Source organism: Eupeodes corollae, chromosome 1 (assembly GCF_945859685.1).
Source record: "Eupeodes corollae chromosome 1, idEupCoro1.1, whole genome shotgun sequence".
Taxonomy (NCBI): domain Eukaryota; kingdom Metazoa; phylum Arthropoda; class Insecta; order Diptera; family Syrphidae; genus Eupeodes; species Eupeodes corollae.
In genome coordinates this window covers 119,869,812-119,882,088 of record NC_079147.1, presented here as the reverse complement: position 1 = coordinate 119,882,088, position 12,277 = coordinate 119,869,812, and the positions used below count along the sequence as shown (strand labels likewise).

The following is a 12,277-nucleotide window of genomic DNA, read 5'->3' as shown; positions in this document are numbered from 1 at the left end:
TTTCTTTTGCTTGGATGAATCGTTGGCAATTTTTTGATGATGCTGGGGTGTTATCTGCACAGTTAGCACAAAAAGTGCGTGTGCAATTTTCTGAAGGGTGAGGTGGGAGGTTACAAGTGACGCATGTCGCAGTACGAGTGCACCTTTTCATCGTGTGACCTAGGAGCTGGCATTTTTTGCATCGCATAGGATTTGGGAAGTATTCTTCCACTTTGAGTTTGTACCAACCTACATCAAGAGATGTAGGGGGACGGAAGAGATCAAAAGTGAAGAGCACTAGCCCAGAGGGAATTTTGACATTTTGTTCTTTGCCTTCAATTATTCTTTTTTCAGTTTTTTTAAATTTATAGACTTCTGTGACGCCTTGGTCACTCATCTCTTCAACGATTTCTCTTTCGGGCAAATTATTTAGGCAGGGTGCGAAAACAGTGCCTTTGGAAGAATTTAAATGACTATGCAGGGAAATAGAAACTGGGCATAGGTTTGATAGGTTTTTTTTTGAAAGGAAAAGGTTAGCAACTTGTTGGGATTTTACGACTATAAGCAGGTTGCCATCACGAAGCTGAGTGATATACTCGTAAGATGTGCTTATGGAGTCAATAGCTTTTTTTAAAAGGAAGACACTAACAGATGTTAGCGGTTGTTTGGGATCTGTTGGGGTTATTATTATAAATTTGGGGTTTTTGGAGTTAGAATGGGATGGGATGTCAAAACTGAGAACTGAACTTGGGTTTATTGATTTTTTTGTCTTTTTTTAAGAGGGCTGGTAAGCTGATTAAGCTCAGCGAACCGGTTACCCTCCAGCACACTTGGCCCTGAGGCCATATTGTATAGGTTACGCACAATATACTCTAGTTTGTCACTCACTTGTTTAATGGGAGAAGGGAATAACGCGAATAGGAAAAGTAAAGAGAAAAGCGCGGGAGAGGATAAATAACAAACTTCGGGAGAGCAGAGGAAACACAATCGAAAACGATGTTGACGGCTCGAAGTATAGTCGGTGACTGTATTCAATTATATATACAAAGCTGATCGATCAATCACACAAAGAATTTTTTTGAGAAAAAAAAGTGTAATTACGCATTTATTTTTCTCTTAATGTATTTTTCTATTTCCCGGACGGAAATTCATTTTCCTGCTGATACTTTTATGTTCAAAAGTGAAACGAATCGTTCCAATTTGACACAATTCCAATGAAATTTTTTTTTTTCAATGACAGAAATTTTTAATGAAAGCTATAAACGACCTGCCAAAAAAGTTCCAATGTTTGTTTTCAATGATGAAAACCAATGAAAGCAATAACTGGCGCCATATTCTTCTTCAGACTTTGATTGGGGTTCAATAAGACGTATCCAAACTCTTTTGTAGATACGTATTGAATTTCAAAATCGTACATCCTCAGCGTAAGAGCTCATCTTTAAAGTATGTTGGCGGTATAAACTGTTATACATTTCTGTCTTCCAAAAATAGCCAAAAGTGGTTTATGATCAGTCTTCAAACGAAATCTGCGTCCATAAATCATTCTACGATGGATCTGGTCGTAAAAAGTTCTTGTCGATTATTTGTCCCAGATATTTAATTTGTGATGCGAAAAATAAACATTTTAACAAAAAAATTAATATTTCCAAGAAAAAATGTGTTAAATTATTGAATTATAATTTCATATTTGTATTAAATTTTTGGATAATAATAAAAAAAGCATTAGCTGTATGAAATATGTTTTTGCATTCCTTGTTCTTCTTATGTTTAGGTTCGTCTTCTTCATTCGTATTTTTTCGCGATTTCATGTCGTAAACAGAGTCATGAGTCTTGTGATTACAAATCCGAACTTCGATTTTAGCTACATATGCTTAAACTGATAAACACCATATTTCAAAAATATGTTTGTATTTTTTCAATATACAACAATAAATTCGTAATTACAAGAACGAAATAGTACGAAGAAAGATATTTTGGAAAATCATCACAATTTTTTTTTAAAAACAAGCTGTCCTCGAAAAGCTTTATATGTATGTATATTTAAAAACTTATTATTATTAATTTCACTTTATTTTAAAAAACATATAAACATGATTAACAAACCAAGAGGTATATGTTTTTAATGATTAAAATAATTGATAATCACAAAAAAAGAATACAATACTATTGTTAAGGACTTTTATTAATGGGAAATTTAATGTGGATATACGCTAAAAAAATTGTTTTTCTTCCATATTCTCATCCTCGACAGCAAAAAGGAGAGAATTTACATTTTGAATAAATCCATTCGAAATCGATATGTTTGCTTTATTGAAGCCACATCTACACTATGAACAAAAGAAAAAATGAGAAATTAAAAGCTAGAAAAACGAGTAAATAGTAAACTTACTTACTTTTAAGCCCGAAGTTAAGCTACAACATAAGCCTTTGCCTTTTCGTAAGTCTGATGAGTTGGAACTGGTAGGTGATGTTAATGCTGATGCTCTAACCGTATCTTCGTTTTTGATTTGAATCAAAATTGTTTTTAGCCTTGTAACAGTTTCCTCTGAAAGAAAATTCTGCAATATCTATCCCTTCGCAGTAATCGGCCCTTCTCATTCCTAGAGGGTTGACTATTGAGGACATAAGAACCTATCAGAATAGATCTATTTATTATTAGGAACAAAATCTTGTCGTAAAGTGTAATTTCTACTAAAAAAAACAAAACAATATTCATATACATAATTCGAGATCGCTCCAGAATAGACATGTTAGCATTGGTGGCTTCCTTCAGGGAATTCAACTTATTTTGTTGCAACATACTCCATGGTTTCTTATTTAACTGAGGATACAATTAAGTACAAGTTCATTATATATTTTTATTTAAATAAATTGATATTTTTGATTTCAATTTTTGTACCTTCATTTGCATTACTGGGAATGAATTTTGTTTTGTTTACATTTTATCGAGTTGTCAAAATTCTCACCTTTTAAAACTGGGCCTAACTCAAATTGGGCCACGTTTGCATTGAAGTTCTATAGAGCGCCTATATACTTTCTGCATGATTTTTTCTGTTTTTAGCAAAACTTTTCATAAAAATCATTGAATTTGTTTGCCAAAAGTAGTCAAATATTATTTTTAGTACAGTTTTTACTGAAAAGAAGTAGAAAAATTCATTTTTCTTAAAACATTGCAACCATTTTTGAATTCAATGGATCCCGTTTTTGAACGACTGAGTTCACCTCACATTGTTTTCCCCCTAATTGTGCAAACTTCACCCAAAAGTCCATAACAATTACATAGAATCTGCATTTCCCCATAAGAAATGCACGGGAGAACTAACAAATGCTTATGCTAACGGTTAAAATTCTCTCAATTTAGTTTGTAGACCGAAAGAGAGCAAACCCATTAAGTTGGGGCTCTATATAATATACATATATGTATATTTGAATAGTACTGTCATGAAACACAAAATTTTGCTACGGAAGGAGGACCATGGGGGCGCTGCCTGTACGAAAATTAAGTGTGGAATCCAAGAGTGGCTGATTGAAATAAATAAATAAAATAAATTACACAAATCTTTGTATATTATATTTAATTAGTACTATCATGAAGAGGAACCCTCGGCCTGGCATCTTTCCATCGACTTCCCAAACAGTTCGTTCCACATGTTTTGCATGTGGAATGTGTTGGGTTGGGGGAAAAATGAGCGAGAATTCCAATATAAAATAAAAAAATTCCAGATTATGAAAAAAAAGATAGAGAAGAATGTATACAAACCAGAGATCAAAAGTAAATCTCAACCTTTTGAAAGGTCTCTTAAATTACTCTCACTTGTTGAGATTTACAAAAATGATCACTTAATAACCAGTTTACTCAATTTTTTTTTTTCGGTTTCTGAGAGAGAAACTTTTATTTTGACTTTTTTTAGGTTTTGGTTAACCGGTGACCACTTATTGCTGAGAGAAAAAAATAAATCTCATTTGGAGATTTTTAATTTACTTTACCCGTTAGAAGGTTCTTTGTTTAGAATTTCTAAGAAATGTTTATTAAGTCATTTATCAACACCCTTTGAGCAAAGTTTATTAAAAGTGCTTAGTGATAGTGAGTGACTTAAAATGGGGCGAAGGTCAAATTATAATATTAGAAATTATTTTGATTTTAATCAAATAACAGGAAAATCAAAGTGTAATATTTGCAATTTTGATCTAAGTGGGTCACATTTAACAAATTTAAAGAGACATTTAGAACTAAAACACAAAGAATTATTAGATAACGGTATAATTCAAAATAGTGTTCAAGATACGGTGGTGGTGCCAAAAAAAAAAAAAAAATTTCTATAGAGTATAATAAAGAGGATTTTATTAATTCCATTATAAAAATTGTAACTAACGATGGGAGGCCATTCAAACACTTAGATAGTGAAGGATTTAAAGAAATTGTTGGCCCAATATTTGTAGGGTTGGGTATTTCACCAATATCTTCCCATAACATCATGGAGTTTGTTGATATTAGACTCCAGTCTATTAAAGACCAAATACGAAAAATGACGAAGGGGAGAATTTTGTCCCTAAAAATTGATTGTGCGACGCGATTAGACAGATCAATTCTTGGGATAAATCTCTAATTTATTGAACTTAAAAAAGATTCGTTAAATATTTGTGTTAAAACGTTAGGTATGGTCCAACTTTTTGAGCGTCACACCGGACAACTCATAAAGGAAAAAATTTTAGAAATTCTGTCTGATTTTCAAATTGATATTAATCAGATTTATAGGTGAGTTTTAACTGTTTTTAGTAAAAATGTGTTGAGGGGTATTCTCCGTACCTAGAGAACCATAAGTTCCACAATCAAAATTTGACCTTATTTTTGTAAAAAAAAAATTATTTTATATAATTTAGCTATGTACATATATACAAACTTTTACCGAGAAATAGTAAAAATTTAATTTAAAAAAAGTCAATATATGGCTTTAAAAAGGTATATCATGATATTGCCGTTGATTTTTAATAATTTTTTTTAGAAAAGTACCCCTTTTGCCTAAACAGGGGGAATAATACCCCTTTCTATACGATTTGTTTCTTGTCTTAACCCAACCTACAAATCCTAGTTTTCTGCAATATCATATGTGAAATACCCTGTATACGTAAAATTAAAAATAAAAATACAGAAATACTTCAAAGAACATATAATTTTATTTGTTTCTCAGTTTAAAAATAGTTACAAATAGGTACAAAATTATTAAAACTATCTATATATGTTTTTCTTTTAATAAATCAAGATACATATTTCAATTAACAGATGTAGTACATACATATGTGCATACCAGCCAACTACATACATTTACTTTACATACCTACACAAATTATCTAAAGGCATATACTCGTAGTATAACTATTTTCCGACAATTTATTTATTTGACCTATTTTAACCCTATTGGCTTTTTGTTTTTTAGTATTACTTCAGACAACGGGAGGAACATGCTGAAAGCGGTGGAAATTCTTAATGAAACTTCCGAGATGAGTGAAGAGTTAGATCTAGGGGTAGAGGAAATTGTAGATTCCATTACACTTCCGAATATTCAATCTATACGTTGTGCGGCTCATACACTCCAGCTATGCGTTAATGACATAAATAAAGATATCAATATTTGTCAGAAAATTGAAACTGCAAGGAAGTTATGTAAAACTTTAAGAATTCCAAAAAATAGGTACTATACAAATTTGTAATTACATGCATATGTGCAATGTACTGTACATAGCACATGTTTGTTTCTATTATTTTCCTATTTGACAAATAAAAGTATAGGTACGAACGTCTTGTGAGCTCTAGATCAGGTATTGTTTTTTTTTTAAGCAAAAATATTTTCAGTTCTATATTTCTGTGTCTAAAAACTATGTAAAATAACTGACCTATAGCTCAAAATCGTTCACATACTAAGTTTGGTTTTTATAATAAATTAAAGCATCTTTTAATGTCTTGTTCTATGCCCACTATATGTAGACGCATATTATTGCAATCGGATAATTGCATACCTCCACTTGACGTTTCCACCAGGTGGAATTCAACATATCGTATGTTACAAAAGTTATTAGAAATAAAATCATTCCTTATGGAACAACAGATTTTTGAAGATACGGTAGATTGGCAATGGATTGAAGAGTACGTCGAAACTTTAAAGCCTATTTGGATTGCCACACTTAAAATGCAAGAAGAACAACTTGTATTAGGTGACTTCTTCAAAATTTGGATGGAGCTTAAACTGCATTACGAAAATGCTTCCAGTGATCTGAAAATTAAACTAAAAACAGCATTAAATGAAAGAGAAGGTTTGCTTTTAGAAAGTGTACCAATGTTGAGTGCAATTTATTTTGATCCTCGAATCAGTTTGGTATTGACTAACAACCAAAAAGCATTGGCCAAAGCTCATTTGAAAAAAATTGCAAAAAATATTTTGAATATGAAACAGGTACAAATTAAAAAATAGGGCGGGTCGAAATTCTGTTTCCAAAAGTCCTGATATTTTGGATTTTAAAAGTGAAAGTTCAAATAAATAATAATAAATAAAACAGATTGCCATTACTATACAAATCTTCGTCTTTAAAATTAAATTAAAATGTTTCCAATATTTTGTTTTATCTCTGAGAATACATACCCACATTTTAATCAAAAGAAAATAATAAACAAAAATATTCAGTTTTTATTTTATGAAAATACTTTTTACTTTTTTTTTTAAAATATGTTTATAATTCCCATCCTCATTCAATGAGATAATAATTATTTTATTCCACCAATATCTCTTTCTACTCCTTAACTTGTGCATTAAATCTAAGTTGCATTAATAATTATGTATGTGTGCCTTACAGAATTTTGACCCAACTCTAATCAAAATGTAATATGAATTCGTTTGTTGTTGTTGTCTTTTCTGTTTGTTTCGCTCTTAAATAAAGTATAATTTCATGTAATTTAATCTTCGTATAATATTCCTTATGTAGAATATAACCTCAGTTTCTCAAGAAGCAAATCCAAGGACAAGCAACGAAAGTCCAAATACTGCAACAAGTCAAGCCAGCGATACCGATAACCCACTTTTAAACTTGTATTTAAATAGAATTGAGCAACAAGAACGGGAAGAAAATGGAACCAGTGACGTCAGTATTAACGAAACACTTACAAAATTATACGTGGACATCGAAAATTTTGATTCAGTCTACCCTCGTTTGCCTTTGGACACCAACATTCTTACATTTTTTCAAAATCTCAAACTAAAATCACCTAATATTTTTGAGATCGCTCTGGTTGTACTGGGCGTTCCAGCAACGCAAGTATCAGTGGAAAGGGCGTTTTCTTCTCTAAGTTTTATACTTAGTGAAAGAAGATATAATTTAAATTCAAAAACTCTTGAGAGTTTACTTTTAGTTAGGCTTAATAATTAAGAATTAACTTTTTTTACTTTCAAAATAAAGAAAATCATATAATTTATCATTTTAACCATTTTTGATTTATTTTCTACGGAAAAGGTTTAAGGTTAACCATTTCCATTTATTTTTAGTTAAATAAGTCAACAGATAAGAGATATTTGCGAACTTAAATGATAAATCTCACACAAAGACCTAAAAAATTAATTTTTAAAAATAAATCACAGACCAAGACCAAAATGAAATTGGCGAATTAAATAAATCTCAGTGAGAAACCGATTGAAAATAAAAGTCAACGGTTATTTTCGATCTCTGATACAAACTCAGTGAAATTTCGAGTTAGGCAATGAAAGGATGTTTTTGTTATAATTTGGTTGCCAATTAGAAAAATAATTAAGGTTTTACCTATTTTTTCGAATCATTTTCAAATGAGACAAATATTTTTAAGCCATTCTAATAATAGTGCGAACATTTTTTGTTTAGTTTTCTTTTAGGGATAAATATTATAAAAAGAATGACCTAAACAAGGTAAATGTTATTAACTTCCCATAGGAAGTTATTGTAATTGGTCCGATTTGTCGAGTTGAAAATTTTGACATTTCTCGACGTTTTAAGGTCCCTAGAGTTTTAATAAGAGATGTCTGTGCGTATGCTGTCTGGGACATTTTTTCGTTGTCCATAGCTCAATAACCAATTGACTTAAAATAAATTTTGTTATACAAATAATAATGCAGAAAGATGCAGGACTCTCAAACAAATTGAGTGGGTGTTTTTTTTACCATAGCAATTAAAAAAAAGGTGAAACAATGACGCTAGCAACTTGAGTTAAATTTTATATTATATATTGCAACATTATACCAAACTGGTATATTTTTGAAAAAAAAAAACGTTTTTTGTAAATAAAAAAAAACTTTAAAAAAAATATTTGTCCCCTCGAATATTTAACGAACAAAACATGATTTTATCTCCAAAATAATTGTATGCAACAAAAAATAACGTTTTTGACACCTGGTAAAATTATGAGAAAATCTAATTGATAAAATATAAAAAAAAAACTTAAAAAAAAAACATATACTAAAACTTTGTAAACATTTACTTTTAACCCAAATATCTTTTCAAAAATTAAAAACATTGGCTTCAAACTAATTTAATTCACTGAATATACTATTTTCGACATTCAGCTAATTTTTATAAAAATGCAACAGCCACTTTTTGTTTACAAAATTAAAATCTACAAAAATATTACGCAAGTAGTAATAAAATTGGTAAACAATGTTTTTTGACTAAAATCTCGTCTAAAAAATAGGTTTTGAAATCAAAGTATTTAATCATGTGCAAAATATTTTTTCAATGTTCAAATTTTTTAGAATTATTAATGGGAATGGGAAGTTATCAGTGAGGGTTGCATGCCAGCATCTTTTTTTAATATATATTGAAATTTTATGGTCACTTATTTAAAAACTCTTTTAAGTTGATGTTATGTTTTGCCCATTAAAAATAAATCAATAATAATTCAGATGAAAATTAAAATTGACAGAGATTTAATTAGATATACAAAAATCAAGTCAATTTTAATTTGAATTGCATTTCTTCAATGTTAAGGTTTGTTGATCTTAATTTCTAAATTAAATTCCCTAACATTAGAATGTCATTTTTTGTAACGTGATTAATTAAATAATTAGTTACACCTGACAAATATACAAACCCATTATAAATAGTTTAAAATAATGAACAAATTTAAATAAATTAAAATTTTATTTTAATTTTAGAGAAAATTTTAATTTTGAATTAAACTACCATTTTTTCATTAAGTCAAGTAAGTCTAGAAGAAAACCATAATTTTAATTTTTTTACTTAAAAAGGACATTTTGCATAATGCCCTTTTTAAAATTCTTGACAGCAAAGAAACTATTTTTGCATCGGGTACTAAAATCGATAAAGTTTTTAAATTAAATATTCCTGCTACCGATACTGCTAGGGTAGTAGGTGAATTCAAACACAAGAGTTTGTGACACAGACGGATGGTGCACCCAAATGTTGAGGTCTTACGAAAATCAGAAAAGACAGATGGTTCCAATAATGTGGGGAAAATTTGCATCACATGCTGTGAAGGAAAACAGTGCAGGCGCAGTTTCAAATCATCAACAACAACAACGACCGATTTCATGCAGCTAATTCATTCGGATGACGCCGGACCCATGGAAAAAGCATTGCTTGCAGGAGCCAGTTATTATGTGTTATTTTTGGATGATTATTCCAAAAAGGTGTTCGTGTATGGAATGAAGACAAAAAGTGAAGTTGCAAAACACTTTTTAGTTTTCAAAAACATGGTGGAAAATCAAATGAAAAAAAAAATAAAAATCTTTCACTCAGATAATGGGACTGAGTTCCTGAATACAAAAATACGAAAATGCTTTGAGTCATCTGGGATTACTCATTAAACGTCAACTCCTTACTATACTGAACAAAATTTAAAATTAGGAAGGATGAATTGATCATTGGTGGAAAAAGCGTGCTGTCTGTTATTTGATGCTGTTATAAAGTTATTGGGGTGAAGTAGTATACACCGCAGCGAATCTGATAAATCGGACTCTGATAAAAACTTTCGAAAATCGTTGTCCAGACAAAGTTTGTGTTGGGGCAAATATCGATTTGTCTCATTTGAGAGTCTTTGGTTCGATTTGCTAAATCAATTGAATGCATCATGTTCGACTATGCTGAGAACTCAAATGGGTACAGGATGTACAACACAATCAACAAAAGACGTAAAGCTGATGAGAACTTATATGCTGTTGATATTGCTGTTTGTAATGATGGTGTTGCTGAGGTGTTGCTGGTATTGAGGACGATAATTCTGAAGATTTTGAAGAAGAGTATGTTGAGGCTGAGATGTCAAGTGGTGGACCCGATGTTGACGTTAGCTTAAATTATATTCCACCAAGTTCATTATCAGTGGGGATGTCATCGTTGGACCTGTGCGGCGTTTAAATCGGGAACCTAAGCCCAAGAATTCCGAAAATTAAGTAACGTTAAGAAATCGGTGAATATGATGATCCTTCGACCTATTGTGAAGCAATTTCGAGATCGGATGCATAGAGCTGGAAGAAGGCGATTAGTGAAGAGTTCGAGTCTTTAATTCAAAATAAGACTTGGGAAGAAAGTGCTACCTTTTAAATGAACATTCAAAACGAAAAAAGATGACAAAGATTATGTTATTCGCTACAAAGCAAGGCTAGTTACTAAGGTCTGTGCACAGCGGAAGGGAATCGATTTCGATGAAATGTATTCTCCGGTCATTAGATACAGCTCATTACGGTATCTTTTATCACTTCCACCGAAAAAAAATCTTCACATCGAGCAGCTAGATGCGGTAACAGAGTTTCTTCTGGGTGCGTTATATCAATAAGTTTTTATATTGCCCCCTTTTTAGATTTTCCAAAAATAAAGTCTTAAAGTTAAAAAAATCTATTTATGGACTAAAACAGTCCTCGAGAACAAGGAATCTCAAATTAAGTAAAGCTCTTAAAGAATTTAATTGCAACAATCACGATATGATCCATGTATCTATTTTAATGAAAATAAAAGTAATTCGTTTTTAATATTGGCCATCTATGTAGACGATTTTTTAATTTTTTCAAAATACCTTTACTAAAAATCAGAATTTCACATGAAAGAGTTTTCCAAAGTTAATTCTTTTCTAGGTATGACGTTAGACCACAATAGAGAGTCTGGAAAACTGCATAGATCAAGAGCAATATATTTCGAAGGTGCTGAGTAGATTTGGAATGAACAATTGCAATCCTTTCAAGTCCAATGGATGTGAACGTTAAATTGAGCAAGGACAACTGCCCAAAATCAGAAGATGCTAAATTTGATATGGTGAAATTACCTAACCAAGAGGTCCAGATATTTGATACGCAGTTAATTTCTTAAGCAGATTCAACAATAATAATAAGAAAAAATTGACAGGAACTGATTCATCTTTGCAGCTTTTTTGTGACAGTTAGTGTGCTATTTATCTTGCGTCTAATAAAAGTTATCGTCTGAGGACAAAACACTATTAGTGGAGATGTTTTTTTTGGCATCATTCTATGTTGATAGATAAACTTATATTTTTCTTAGCTTGGCACTATTGTTTTTCTACTGAAATAAAACTCTACTATCTTTTTACAAATTCAAATAGTCTAGACGTGTTTTTATTTTCTTGAAGATTTCTTACAGAATAATCTGCGCCTTTCAACATATGTATATGTTCATGTTCAAATAACAGCTTTTATGGTCACTTATTTAAAAACTCTTTTTAGTTGATATGATGTTAGCAACATACAAATAATTGAGGTGAAAATTAAAATTGACAAAGATTTAGTTAAAAATAAAAATTTATGTTAAGTTTAATTTGAAATTGTTGATCTTAATTTCATAATTTAATTCCTAAATTAAATTACTTGAAATTAGAATGGAATATTTTTTACGTGATTACTCAAATAATTAATAACACCTGACAAACATACAAATATTACCGTGTAAACGATAATATTTCATATCAATTTACATATTCATACATAAAAGTGTCATTTTAGTTCAAGCGAATATTGAAATGCACGTGAAAATTAATGGTTTAAAATATTGAAAAAATTGATATATGTAAATGAAAATTTAATATCAATTTTGGAAAAAACATTCATTTTGAATTTAACTACCATTTTTTTTCTCATTAAATCAAGTTAAGTCTAGAAAGAGGCAATAAAAAAAAGTTCTGTGTTAATTTTGGGACTCAGTGTGCAGGAAATAAATCTTGCACAATGCACATACATATGTACATATCGAACCTCCGGTGCACTAATGACGTAAATGCAATTTTCTTAAATGTTCAGAATTCACGGTTAAAGTTTGCTTGCTT

At 30.5% G+C, this 12,277-nt stretch overlaps 1 protein-coding gene across 1 annotated transcript in view; it reads right to left on the bottom strand.

The window, feature by feature from the left end:
- Nucleotides 1-2,138: 2,138 nt before the first annotated feature.
- Nucleotides 2,139-12,277, bottom strand: part of LOC129939124 (cAMP-dependent protein kinase catalytic subunit) — a 60,311-nt gene continuing 50,172 nt past the window's right edge. Inside the window, exons 4-5 of the transcript XR_008780511.1 lie at nt 2,373-2,610; nt 2,139-2,306 (exon numbers count right to left, since the gene is read on the bottom strand). The gene's annotated coding sequence lies outside the window, so the exon portion shown is untranslated. The remainder of the gene's footprint in view (nt 2,307-2,372; nt 2,611-12,277) is intronic.